General features: G+C 36.1%; 1 protein-coding gene across 1 annotated transcript in view; it reads right to left on the bottom strand.

Annotated features, from left to right (window-relative positions):
• The window catches only part of LEPREL1 (leprecan-like 1), a 76,002-nt gene extending 63,219 nt beyond the window's left edge, over positions 1-12,783 (bottom strand). Inside the window, exon 1 of the mRNA XM_008575975.1 lies at positions 12,720-12,783. The gene's annotated coding sequence lies outside the window, so the exon portion shown is untranslated. The remainder of the gene's footprint in view (positions 1-12,719) is intronic.
• Between the last annotated feature and the right edge of the window lie 606 nt (positions 12,784-13,389).

Here is a 13,389-nt window from a genome sequence, read left to right as displayed (position 1 = left end):
AATTTCCAGGGAGCTGAGATGGAGATAGAAAGCCTGAAATTACGACTGACTCTGACAGCCACTTACAGGCCTTTTCAAAATTTCTCTTTAGCTCATGACAACTCCTAGAGCGCTAGCCTGAGTTTCTTAAGTAAATATTTGATTATCTCTTTTGGTTAGAGTGGGGGTGGTTACTATCCACTGAACGTCTATTGTGAGTCTGGCATCTTGCAGGCACCTCATGTATATTATCTGATTTAATGGGGCTCTCAATATCTGAATAAAAACTGTTTATCCCAGCAACTGAGACGATTAATTCAATTCACCATGAAGTCCTTAAATCAGAGATAAACTTCTTATTTAATCTCAGTCTTCTACTGATAATTACAAAGAAGGTCTTAAGAGACCAGAGAAATCTGGGGATTTTTCAAAGTCAAATACTGTTACCCATATCTATTCTTAAATATCCTCAAGTTGTCAATTTCATTTTGTGAGACTGGATATTCACATGCCATGTTGTGGTCAGTCGCTCAGAACCAATAATCCTCTAGAAATACCAATAAGCAATAGAAAACTGGTGACTTTTTTTTACTTATTTCATTTAAGTATCTGATCTATGCCTTGCATTTGATATAATTTCTGATTCAAAAATTATACCTAATAACTAATTATTAGAGACATTCTTGCTACAGGTTGGATGCCCTCCCCGCCACAACCCCAACCTCATTGGAGCTTAAATCCTCACTGTAACTGCTGAGGGTGGGAAATCCTATTATGGTAATTGAAAGGTGGGAACTTTAAGAGGTGATTACAGAACCATACTGTAGTGAATGAATTAATAATGGTGGTTGGGGCATTGTTCTAAGGGTTCAGCTAAATAGCTGTATAAAAATATATAATTATAGAAAAGTATTTAGTTTTCCCTACTCCTTTAGCAATCAATTTAAGTACATAATGGGAAAAGACAATATTTACTGACTTAATTTAAAAATTTAAAACATATCTTTCTAAGTAATATGTGATAGCTACACAAAGAAAACTATAAAACTCCACTGAGATATAAAAGAGCTAAATAATTAGAGAAACAATGAGATTCTATAGGAACTTGACCAAATGATTCTGATTTTCATAAGGAAAAATAAAAAGGCAAAAGAGAAGAGATAAAATCTGAAAAATCAAAAGGAATGAAAGGGAACTTTCTTAACAAAGCAATTTATAAATTTAAAATAATCTATTAGTGAGAGAAAATTGAACATTATATCAATGGAACAAACTAGATAGCCCATAAGCAGATCGTAGTAGGTAAAGGAACATAATACAGAAAAAAATGAGGCAATGCCAATCAATGAGTATATAAGAGGGTGCTTCAAAAAGTTCATGATAGAATAGAATTGAAAAATAATATGAACTAGTGCTACACTTGGGAATGCAAGAATGGTTGAGAAAAGTTCCCTGTCCTTGAGGAAATTAAGAGGTGTTTAACGGACATTAGCTGATATCCCAGAAATGTCTGTCCAACGTGATGGAAGATGTGCTTCTTTCCACATTCTATTCTAAAGTGGATTTTCATAAATTATTTGTTCTCTCTAAAATTCCAGAAATGTTTATAGAACTTCCTGGTCCACACTGTTCATTTTCAAGGACAAAATACTTCTTTCAAGTCACTATATTCCTGCAGGTGTGTTGTCAAAATGCTGACTCATCTGCTGAAGTATTTAATTTACTATATGGATTATCTTAAGATCCTGAGAATTTTCTAAATTCCGTGGCCCAAATCAACATGTGGAGATTTCAGTTCCACAATTTCTGTAGTTTAGTCTCAAGAAATTCAGAGTTAAAATTCAATGATAAAGTAACATTTAACCCCACAAGCAGGAGAAGGAAGGGGAGGAAGAAAGGGGTCGTGGTGGTAGCGTGGGGAAGGCAGGTAACCAGACTGGTTCAAAAACATGAAAGCAAGCTTTGGACATTGCCTCAGAAGCATAAGAACATTTACAGATACATTTGAAGCTTTGGGTTTGTAGTATCAGAATTTGAAGTTTTATTATTTTCTCCTAGAAACACTGTCTACAATCAAATTAAATTGTCACCGATGACAGAGTCAGCAAGATAGAGTGTTAAGTTTTGGATTTCATTGTATATGTGATTTAACTGAGCAAATAATATTGTTTTGTTTTCCTTTTCAAAACAACCAGAATATGTCTTTATTAAAATTTAATATATAAAACCTAGAAAGGCATACAGAAAAATCTGTGAAAAAATTAAATATCAAGTAAAATTTGCTATTTTTCTTATACTTTTTGACAGTAAATTATCTGTTATTTTTTAACCTTGCCATTTATAACTGCAAAGAGAAAACCTTTGATCCTTTCTTTCACTAGTTGATCTAGTACTTTTAGTGCATGTCTATTGCTTAAACCCCTCAGCATCCATTCTGTCTTGTTCTGGTTGCAGGTGAAAATTGAAATGTTGCTAACCATTCTTCCCTAGTACCTGTGATTTGGATGTGGCTGATCCTATACTACACATTTGGCTCTAAGAGTTCCCAAGGAAGAAAGACCATTTTTTATCAAGTTACTTGTGTCTGGTTTTCCTGCCTTTTAAACCCCATAGTTTAAGCTATTTACAAGGAACTACCTACAAAAGCCCATATAGCCTGAAATCCCATGTTGTTGTTTATTTTTTCCAACCAGAAATGAGTAATATTCATATTCTATCACCCAAGGTGGAGAGGTTCTCCCCCTTTCAAAAGTTATATTTTTTCCAACCAGAAATGAGTAATATTCATATTCTATCACCCAAGGTGGAGAGGTTCTCCCCCTTTCAAAAGTTATATTTTTTCCAACCAGAAATGAGTAATATTCATATTCTATCACCCAAGGTGGAGAGGTTCTCCCCCTTTCAAAAGTTATATTTTTTCCAACCAGAAATGAGTAATATTCATATTCTATCACCCAAGGTGGAGAGGTTCTCCCCCTTTCAAAAGTTTTGCTCTTTTATACCTAAATACTTAATACACAGATATTTGCATAAAATGGATCCCTGAAGATCATATTTTCTGCTTTTAGATATATTTATTTTCCTAACACGGATTTTGCTACAAGTTCAAGCTCATGTTTCAAAATGCCTTCTGAAACAGTGTTAGAACTTAACACAATGTTGTTCTAAAAAGATTTAATGTGGGGCCGGCCCGTGGCTCACTCGGGAGAGTGCGGTGCTGATAACACCAAGGCCACGGGTTCGGATCCTATATAGGGATGGCCGGTTGGCTCACTAGCTGAGCGTGGTGTTGACAACACCAAGCCAAGGGTTGAGATCCCCTTACTGGTCATCTTTTTGAAAAAAATAAAAAATAAAAAAAAAAATAAAAAGATTTAATGTGGTTCCCTATTGTGTGGCAAGATAAGACTCAACATGACGTAAACACATTTTGCATAGACCTCTTTTATAAATAATGTTGCCCAGAGGGCTGGATAAAGAGCTAGTTGAGATACCTAATTACATATCAATAATGTTTCCTTATAAACTCAACTGAAACTCAGATTTAGTAATGATGGAGACACTCAAAGTGACAGCCCGGCTTGCATTTTCGGTGGCAGTACTTCCTCCAGGCATATTAGTACAGCCTTTAACTGGTAGAATTTGAACTACAGTTTGCCTCAGAATTTGGTCAGCAGGTTTCACAACAAACATAAGAATTCAGAAGTTCCTATGGGATTGCACATTCAGTTCCAGATATAAATTAAAAATATAGAGAAATAATGACATATTCTCCATGTGACTCCCATCACCCATATAAAATATTTGAAAACAGAAAGATGCCAGACTCAAAAGGCTTCATACTGTTTGATTTCATTTTTATAATTTCTTCAGTAGGCAAAACTTAAGGGACAAAGAAACAGATCAATGACTGTCAAGGACTGGGAGGAGGAAAGAGTTGATTATAAAAGGGCGCATGAGGAAATTTTGGGGAGCGATGGTATTGCTCTGTTTCTTAATTTTCGTGTGATGGTTACATGACTGTATGCATTTGTTCTTTTCTTTTTTTTTTTTTTTTTTTAAAAAAAAGGATGACCGGTAAGGGGATCTTAACCCTTGACTTGGTGTTGTCAGCACCAGGCTCTCCCAAGTGAGATAACCGGCCATCCCTATGTAGGGATCCGAACCCCTGGCCTTGGTGTTATCAGCATCACACTCTCCCAAGTGAGCCACGGGCTGGCCCTGTATGCATTTGTTGAAAGTAACATATCTGTACATCAAAAAGAGTAAATTTTACTGTATGTAAATTTAAAATAAATAAATCTTAATATCTGAAAACATCTGGCCAAATGATTTCTTTTTTTCTTTTTTTCTTGTTTTTAATCTGCTTCTTGGCAACTAGGAGTAGTTGATAAAACAGATTTGGTATCAGAAGACCAGGATTTGATCTTTGGCTCCCACGTTACTTGCATGACTTTAGGAAAACATTTTAACTTCTCTGGTTCATTATATATAAGATAGATATGAGGATACTTGCCACCAAACTCACCTCCTTATATGTGGAAATTAAGTCAGTTCATCTATTTAAAATACTATTAAAATTATCAGATTTTATATGAATATAAAGCGATTGCAGTGATATTTTAATCTTTTAGATCCTTAAAAATGAAAGAGTCTTAAATCTTTAAAGAGCTTTTTGTCTGTTTTAAACCCTTGATTCAATTTCTCAGGACATCATGTTTGTCATTCCCTTTTAATCCACATTTATCTATATTGCAATTCTCTGTCACCCATTAATGATCCTATGAGTATTTTTTAACTGCTGCTATTTTATTGATACTATAATCATGCCCTTTGCTTTGATTTATATTAAAGAACAGCAGGATGGGAGTATTGAACTATTGATAACAAAGTTATTCCCATTTTAACAAAAGGCAAAAGGCCAAGAACCATCTGTTGAGCTTGAGGGGATTTGGGGGAATTGAAGCAAACCCAGATCTCATATTGGAATGTCTTGCTGGATTTTTTCCCTAAGCATGTGCTGCTAATTAGCAGTGAGATTTGATGTGGGGCAGGGAACAAGAGGTACAAACAGGTTATGTGACCAATTGTTAAGTAGCTTTGTTTAAATCGTATTCCAGAGCCCCTGGAAAATATCTGCGAGCTGGATGAGTATTTCCCACCAATTATTTTATTCTGTTTCAATCACTGTTTCTACTGTCTCTACTTCTGCATCATTTGGCTTCCCATTTTTGCACATTCAGAATGAAATTTTTTTATGAAGTTCTAGTTGCCAACACCACCCCCTCTCTACTTCTATTATTCTCTAAATTTAAGAAGCAGTTTTTGTCTTTTTTCAAAACACATGACTCTTTCTTTTCTCCCAAATTCTTTCTCACTTTTTGATTAGTCTTTAATTTCTCATTTGAGAGATTTGCTCTTAACTAATATGTGTCCCACATATGAGTATTTCTTGTGTTGCACACAAATTTACATATATATAGAATACATACATGTTTGAATAAATAAAATAGTAGTGAAATCCCATCATAAGAAAGTCAAGATAAAGATCAAATTGTTTTGCACCTCAAAATTTTGTTGAAATGATTATTCCTTAGTAATTAATAACATTTAAACTGGTATATCACTTTATAGTTGATAAACTGCATCCCACACAGATATAATTATTTTATGTTGACATAATCCTGTGAGATCATTCTTTTTAATCTCTATTTCAAAAACAGTTAACTTTGAGTCTTAAAGAGATTATGACTTTCTTAAGATTGCATGGTGGGAAGACAGGAAATTCAACTCATGATCTAATGTCAACTCACATTTATTCCTATTCTTTCTATTTCTCCCTCAATCTCACTCATTCAACCTACATCTGACCTTAACTCAAAGAAAACAAAATTAGTTCATCCAATTCCCTCTGCAGAATTTTTTTTTTTTTTTCCTTTTTTTTGTCTTTTTTCATGACCGGCAACGGATCACAACCCTCAGTGTTGCGCCCATACCGGACCGGGACCGGCAATGGGATCGCAACCCTCGGTGTTGCGCCCGCACCTCGCTCAGCCAGTGAGCAGCCGGTCTGTATGTGGGATCCGAACCCTCGGCGGGAGCGCCGCCGCGCTCCCAAGCGGTGCACTGTAGCAGTGCGCCACCGGGCCGGCCCCCCTCTGCAGAATTTGACACAGGCCCAGGATACCCCTGCTCTAACCCTGAATGGCGATCTTTCCCCTTCACTAGATGTAGACCAGGCAGCAGCCATGGTGAATTACATACTTAGACTGATGCACTTAAAAACAAAGGACTTCAAAGCCACGGGAAAAACTGAATTATCATTCTTTGAGAAACTGACATTGGCAAGATATGTACATACTTGGAAATGGAATAACATTTTCAACTAACAAAGAAAAATATCATGGATTGGCAGATGCAGAAGCCCAAATAATAGTAGTTATCTTTATGTATGCAAATCTTTTATTGTTCCTTCTGGCCAATCATATAGCCCATTTCATTTCAATCTCAGGACTGAATGAATTATCTGTCTGTTTTGTATATAAAGATATTGTAGTTGAGTAATTTCTCTGAGGTCACATTGCTGGACAGGAGAGAACTAAGAGCTGTAATTCATGCCTTTTCAACTCAATTTAGGACCCTGCCACTAAACACACTATCCTCCCTAAAAGAAGAAACAAATTATAAGTCAAAATCAACATTAGTGATTCCTAACATTACTGGGTTATTACTTTAAGAATCTAATGTAAGCTTTAGAGTCCTCCCCAGAAAGATGCTTACATATAGACAATTTTGCATAGGGCTTCACAGACCCCTAAGCCTCAAAAAGAATACAAACCCCAGGGAAGAATTGCTGCTCTGGATAGAGTCTGAAGGGAAAAAAAAAAAATTCATGATTTTGGATTTTAGCAAATGGATTGACCTAGTTACTCTCCATCATTTCTCTTCCCTCAGTCTCAATACCTCCGTCTCCCACACCTATGAACCTTGTTTGATGATACTGCTTTCTTCATTTAGTTATTGATCAACAAGGTTTTAAAGGCTATTTAAAATTATTGACACATCTTACATATTAATGATTTGAAATATGAATGTTGGTGATTTTACAGTAAGACATTTTGATAAAATCAGTTTGTAAGCAATTTATGCATACAGTATCTAAATTTTTTGCACCTCCTTTGATATCATATATTGCAAGCACTCAATGTTTGTTAAAATAAAATCATGATTTTTTAAAAAATAAGACAATGGATTATTCCTATAGCAGTGTAAGCATCAAGTGTGTGTTCAAATAATATTATCTATAAGTCACTTCCAGAATTTATTTTTTGTAACAAAGCCATTTTCCAGGCTGTACTAAATTGACACTTCTTCACTGATCTCAAAGACTTCCAAAATGTAGTAACAAGCTAGTGTTTACACTGGTGATAAAAATATTTTTTGGAAAGTAAGAAAAATAAAACTGAATTAGAAGTTGGTATTAAGATATAGCTAAATCCAAGAAAAAATTAGAGCAAACTTTGGTTGATTCCTGTTCAATCTGTTTCACAAAATACTCATCTGCTGTGCCTAACAACACAGCAAGTCAAGATCTGGCACAAACAAGGAACCCTGACTGGCCCCGAGCCTCCTGGAGACTATGAGCGAGCAACATGGTGAGACGCACAGACCCTGCTGGCACTAGGACTGCTGAGGTCTCTCCCGGCCCACTGCGCATCCACTCCACCTCCAAACACCTGGCACTCCCTGCATTAGCCCAATCGCCACAGGTGCCCTCCTAGACAAAAATCTAGATGTGAACAAGAAGAACTACAGAATGAGAAAGAATGTGAAAAACACAAGCAGAAAGAAAAAAAAAAAAAAAGCTGATGTTTATTCAGTTCACATTCCATCTAAAACTTGCAGGGATGAAATAAGGATAGAAACTGGCATTACAGCTTAGAGAAAGTTGTTCCTCTAGGATGCATTAATCACTAAATCCAGAGATGAAAAGGCCACCTAGCCATTTATTTCTTCTTCAAGATAAGCCAAAAACATAGCCTATGGTTTCCTTTCTAAAGTACATAAAGTATTTATCATGCCCTGAATAAAACCACATGTCACAATAATTCACATTGTATGGACAAGACAGAGGTTAAAAGTTTTAAAGATTAAACTAGAGTAAGTATGCTTCATTAAACCCTACTTTTTGATTTTTTGTTTAACAATTAAGCACTGTAAGGAAGGGAAATTTTAGAGGCATATGATAGTTGAGCTCTACACTAAAAATCAGGGCCTGCAGAATATCCCAAACATCACTACCAGTCATTGTTAAATGGCAACTCCTGGTTAAATAAAAGCACATATTCATTTTTAATAAGAGTGAATCTGTACATTGGTACAGTGCTTCACAGTTTGCAAAATTTAATGCATATAATTCTTATAACTTTATTAAATGCAGCACACATATTATCCTCACTTGTAGAAAAGGAAACAGGCCCCAGAGATACTAGATTACTAGCTAAAAGTCTTATACATTATTAGTGGTAAACTATCAGATCATATATTTGTTTTAAAAACATGTGTTTAGCACATATATGTACCAAGTACTACTGCGAACCAGAGATACAAAGGTAAGGAAGGTCTTTGTCTTCCAGGAGTTCAAAGTTTACCCATTTGTTTTAAAAACATGTGTTTAGCACATATATGTACCAAGTACGACTGCGAACCAGAGATACAAAGGTAAGGAAGGTCTTTGTCTTCCAGGAGTTCAAAGTTTACCAAGGAATATAAAAGAAACACATATAAAACTCTAAAGTAATATAGACTTTGACATATCCCCCAAAAGGCTTCCAAAATGGCATGGAGATGAGACTGACAGGAGGGAGAAATCAACACGAGAGATTATTTGAGTTAATTTTCTACTGACCATGAAGTCAGAAAGAGTAGAAAATGGAACGTACTTATTCTTGTTGCTCCACGGAGCCTAGAACACTCTGCAAATGTTGGTTGGAAGAAATGAATAAATGATTGCAGTAAGCTGTCTGTTGCCTGTATTTCCTTTGTAGGATATTCATTTCTAAAATAATTACTGTACACTCTAGGAACAAGGAGCAGAACAAAAAGTTACTGGACTATGGAGAAATGAGAATGATGACTATAGTTGCATTAGATATCTCTTAAATTGATATTCAGCCTTTCAATCCTTCTCCATGTAATAATTCAGTATGAGTGTCATAATGTCCATGGTAACTGGCACCACAGAAATTTGCCATACACTTTATCAAATGGCATGTAGGAGATCACCAGTCCACAATGACTGCCCATTTGGCAGCACAGATTCCAGAGGAGATTTGAAGAATCTGGGATGGATATTTTTGCAAAGCACTGCCAGGCATTTAAAGAGTTTTATTGGGTCTATAAACCCTTGTGTTACTCATTTAGTCCACAAACCTGGTGTGCACAGAGGGGTTACCTGAGGCTTTTAAGAGGGAATGCCAGCTAATGGCTATTAAATCCACCACCTGCAGAATCACTTTGGAAAGTCAGCCTGTTTCATCTCACTCAAGACACAAGTGCCCCATCTTTTCATTAGACAAGCATGGAATCTGATCTGACTGGTCATTTAAGGACACGAGATGTATGGACTAAAAAAATCATCTCCACTACCTGTGAAGGCTGAAGGCAATGCTTTTATCTACATGATCATTAACATGCACAGTGTTTTTTTCTAGGAGAGGTAATAGTTTTCCTTTAGGTCATCCACATCTTCTGGTTTTTTGGCCTCACACAGAGCGGCCCTGACTTAAGACAAACTGCATTGTCTGTGGAAAGTTACTGGACTTGCAGATGGATTGGATACATTATACACTATGTAAAACCTGAGCTGATCAACATGTAAGCCATACAACAAATATCTAATAAGCACCTACCAAAAAGTAATAGTCATAAACTAAGTTCATATGGTGGGGTATGTGACCTTTAAGTAAGCACTAAAATCTGTGTTCAACATAAGTTCTTCATTTACTGTTTTTATATTGTTTCCTTTAAGGAGTACATTTTCATAAAGAAGGTGGGAGTGTAGAGAAGGAACTTTTTACTGCTGACTCAGCAAAATGTTTAAAATCTCAGTCCAGTAAGGAGGTCCTGAGAGGCTCACAGCTGGCTTCTGCTTAGTGCAGTTACAGAATGCAAACTAGCACATCAGTCAGAGTCTGCTTAAAAGTTTCCATGTCTGGCTTGCAACGCTTAAAAGGAGTAATATCTCTTTTGCAAACTTTCAGCCCCAAAGACCTAGGTCAATAGCTCAACATCTGGTCCAGTCATTGTTGACCCACTGTTAACATTAAAACCTAAATTAAATAATTTCTCCCAATTGCTTTTATGAGGCTTTATATGTCCCCAAGGACAAGGAGAGGACACTCTGATTTTTAGGCCACAAAGACAATTTTTAAATTTTAAGTAGAAAGCACTACTATAAACAGAACTTAAAAATTCATGGTCATGGGAAGTTTGACTTTCTGAAATTTCTCAACATATAAGAAGTATATGAAGAAAGTAAAAAGGAAGTAATTACTTACCTAGTTTGTTTTGTTTTTCTTACCTACTTTGTTTTTCAGTTTAGCATCACATAGGCATACCAAACACATTCCTCAAAGGCAAATACCTTAATCTCAGTGATTAAAGTCTATAAGTGCCTCAAGCAATGCCATCTGGTAATCAGTGGCTTTAAATACTCTCAACTGGCCCCTATTATCTGAATCAGTGGTGGAGTAGAGGGAGGGGTAGAAGAAAGTTATTTAATTTGTTGAACGCCTATCTGGATCCCCTGATGTGTGACTAACCTAATAGACATGAATAGGAATCTGAGATTCTGATTTGTGTTGGGGGCTGGGGGTCATTGCCATATTTGATGTGTTTGCTTAACTGATCCAGTCCACAGAGTTTGTGACTAGTAACCATAAAACCGCAGTGTAGACAGCAAAAAGTGCATAGTACTAGAAATTAGATGACATAGTTCCAAAACTTTTTACTTGTTTACTTTGTGTGTCCTTGGTCAGGACATCCTAAGAACTTCATTGCCTTGTAAGACATATAACTATATTACAGTTCTGGTCACCTATCTCACATGAGTATTATGGGATATAGCAAAGTATATCAAACTGTAAAGCTATATAGCAATGTAAGAGATTATTACAATTGTAAGGAAAATTTTTAAAAATTAATGTAGCATCTTCCTTCAGAAAAACCCTATGGATAAAAATACTGGATTTTCTATTTTGCATCATTTATAGCCACTACACTAAATCTTTTGGCCTTAATTCAAAGGAATGGTTCCTATTTTACATTGGCATAGTTACTGTTCCCTTTTAGGGGTAAGAGGGATTCCAGCATGCCGATTATTCATAGAAACAAGAAGTACAAGAAGGCAGTGAACATTTTCCCCTAGAGCCCACATTTTGAAGAAAACTGGTGAGTCTTTAAGTTTGTTTTTCACTCATAAAAGAAGACTTTGGTAGGAAGCCACACCAAGAAAGAAGTTCAATCGATTTTAATGCTGAGAATGAAGACAGATAGATCTTTTTATTTGAAATGTAACCATTAGAGTCCCTAGAGCCCACATTTTGAAGAAAACTGGTGAGTCTTTAAGTTTGTTTTTCATTCATAAAAGAAGACTTTGGTAGGAAGCCACACCAAGAAAGAAGTTCAGTCGATTTTAATGCTGAGAATGAAGACAGATAGATCTTTTTATTTGAAATGTAACCATTAGAGATTGTCATTAATGTGTTTTCCTAAAATCAACTTCAGTTGCAGAACAGAGTAAGATACATGACCTATTATTAAAGGGTTGTAAGAGAGTAAGTATAGACAAGTGCTTGGAAATATAAGGAGTGAAACAGAATTCTAAAATCACTTCTATATTATCATTATTATAAAAAAAAGTGTGCGTGTGTTAAGATGTAGCAATAGACCTATCACATTTCTAAATGGTTACAGTAAGATCTCATATGAGATCCTCCAAAAACCAAAGCAACAAATCAAAATTAAGGAATTAGGGTCTTTAACATCCGGAAAACCTACTGATGAATGGAGATGTTGAGACCGCAGAGTGGTGAGTGGAAAGGTATTGACTTATTATAGGTAATACATAGCTCTTGGCATCTTTTTGTTGTCCTTGAACTAGTAGTTTATACTGATGGAAGAAAGAATGCCAGAATGCAGATAGTCTCTGAGAGCTTGGCACAATTTCATTATACAGGAATTTCCTATTTTTTTTCATTGTCCAGCTTTATTGAGGTATAATTAACTAATAGAAATTGTATATAGTTAAAGTGTACAACATGATGTTTTAATATTTGTATACATTGTGAAACAATTGCCACACTCATGCTAATTACCATCACCTCCCACAGTTACCTCTATTAAGCCCTTATACTGTTCCTGATATCAACCAAGTGTTTATATATCATGACTAGGAATGATAATGAGAGAAGGGACAGTGAACCCTGAGCCAACAGGCTCCTCAGCCCTGTCTCCCAGACTCAGATGAAGGAGCCTGGAGCCACAGGGTGACTTGGACTCTGAGCTGAAAGACAGCACAGAGGTGACCCAGTCTGACCTTCTCATGGGGACAATGCAGCTCAGGAATGAATGGGGTGAGATCAGGAGGTTTGCTCATGGTTCTTGAGAGTCAATAGCAAAATCAGAGATAAAATCAAGTTTTCTGACCTTCACAGAAATGTTCTTTCCACTGTACTCACAGTTTCCCTTTTAGTTCTCCAGCAACTGCAGGAAGAGGAAGAAATAGATCTAATTCATTTGACTGCTAAGGCAGCAAACTCATTTTGAAGGAATAGGAGAAAACAAAAACAAAAACAAACAAATTATGCTTTGAAGCCAAAAAAGCCCAGCTTTGAATTCCACTTTTATCAACTACTGGCAAAATACTAAGCCTCTATGATCCTTACTTGCTTAAGTTTTAACTAGGATAAAACATATGCATATATTCTGTTCTTAGTTTGTAGGACAGTATTTTGCATTTACTAAATTCTCAGTAAATGACAGTACCTAAGGGAGGCATGATGACTTAAATCTGTGGCTTTATAAATACTCCGAATCAATTTCTTCACATATGTTTGCATCTACACTGCCACTGGGCTCTCCAGGCTGTGGGCGACCTTCTTTAGGGATGAGGAACTCACCACCCATTGGATTGGACTTGACTGTGTTGAGCTGTAACCCTGTGAAATGCTCCCATTTATACTGGTTCTGACTTCTCTATCCATTTCTAAAAATTCCCATCTCATTTCCACCTTATGGTCTTTCCAGAACATGACAATAGCTCTCCAATCCCCATGTCATCCCTCCTCCAGTTTAAACTTTCCCATTTCTTAAAGTTCAATGAATTCCTTGTCTTTTTCTCATTGGCAA

The sequence above is a fragment of the Galeopterus variegatus genome, unplaced genomic scaffold, assembly GCF_000696425.1.
Source record: "Galeopterus variegatus unplaced genomic scaffold, G_variegatus-3.0.2 Scaffold1269, whole genome shotgun sequence".
Taxonomy (NCBI): domain Eukaryota; kingdom Metazoa; phylum Chordata; class Mammalia; order Dermoptera; family Cynocephalidae; genus Galeopterus; species Galeopterus variegatus.
Note: the sequence above shows the minus strand (reverse complement) of the source record. Positions and strands in the feature narration are given on the sequence as shown.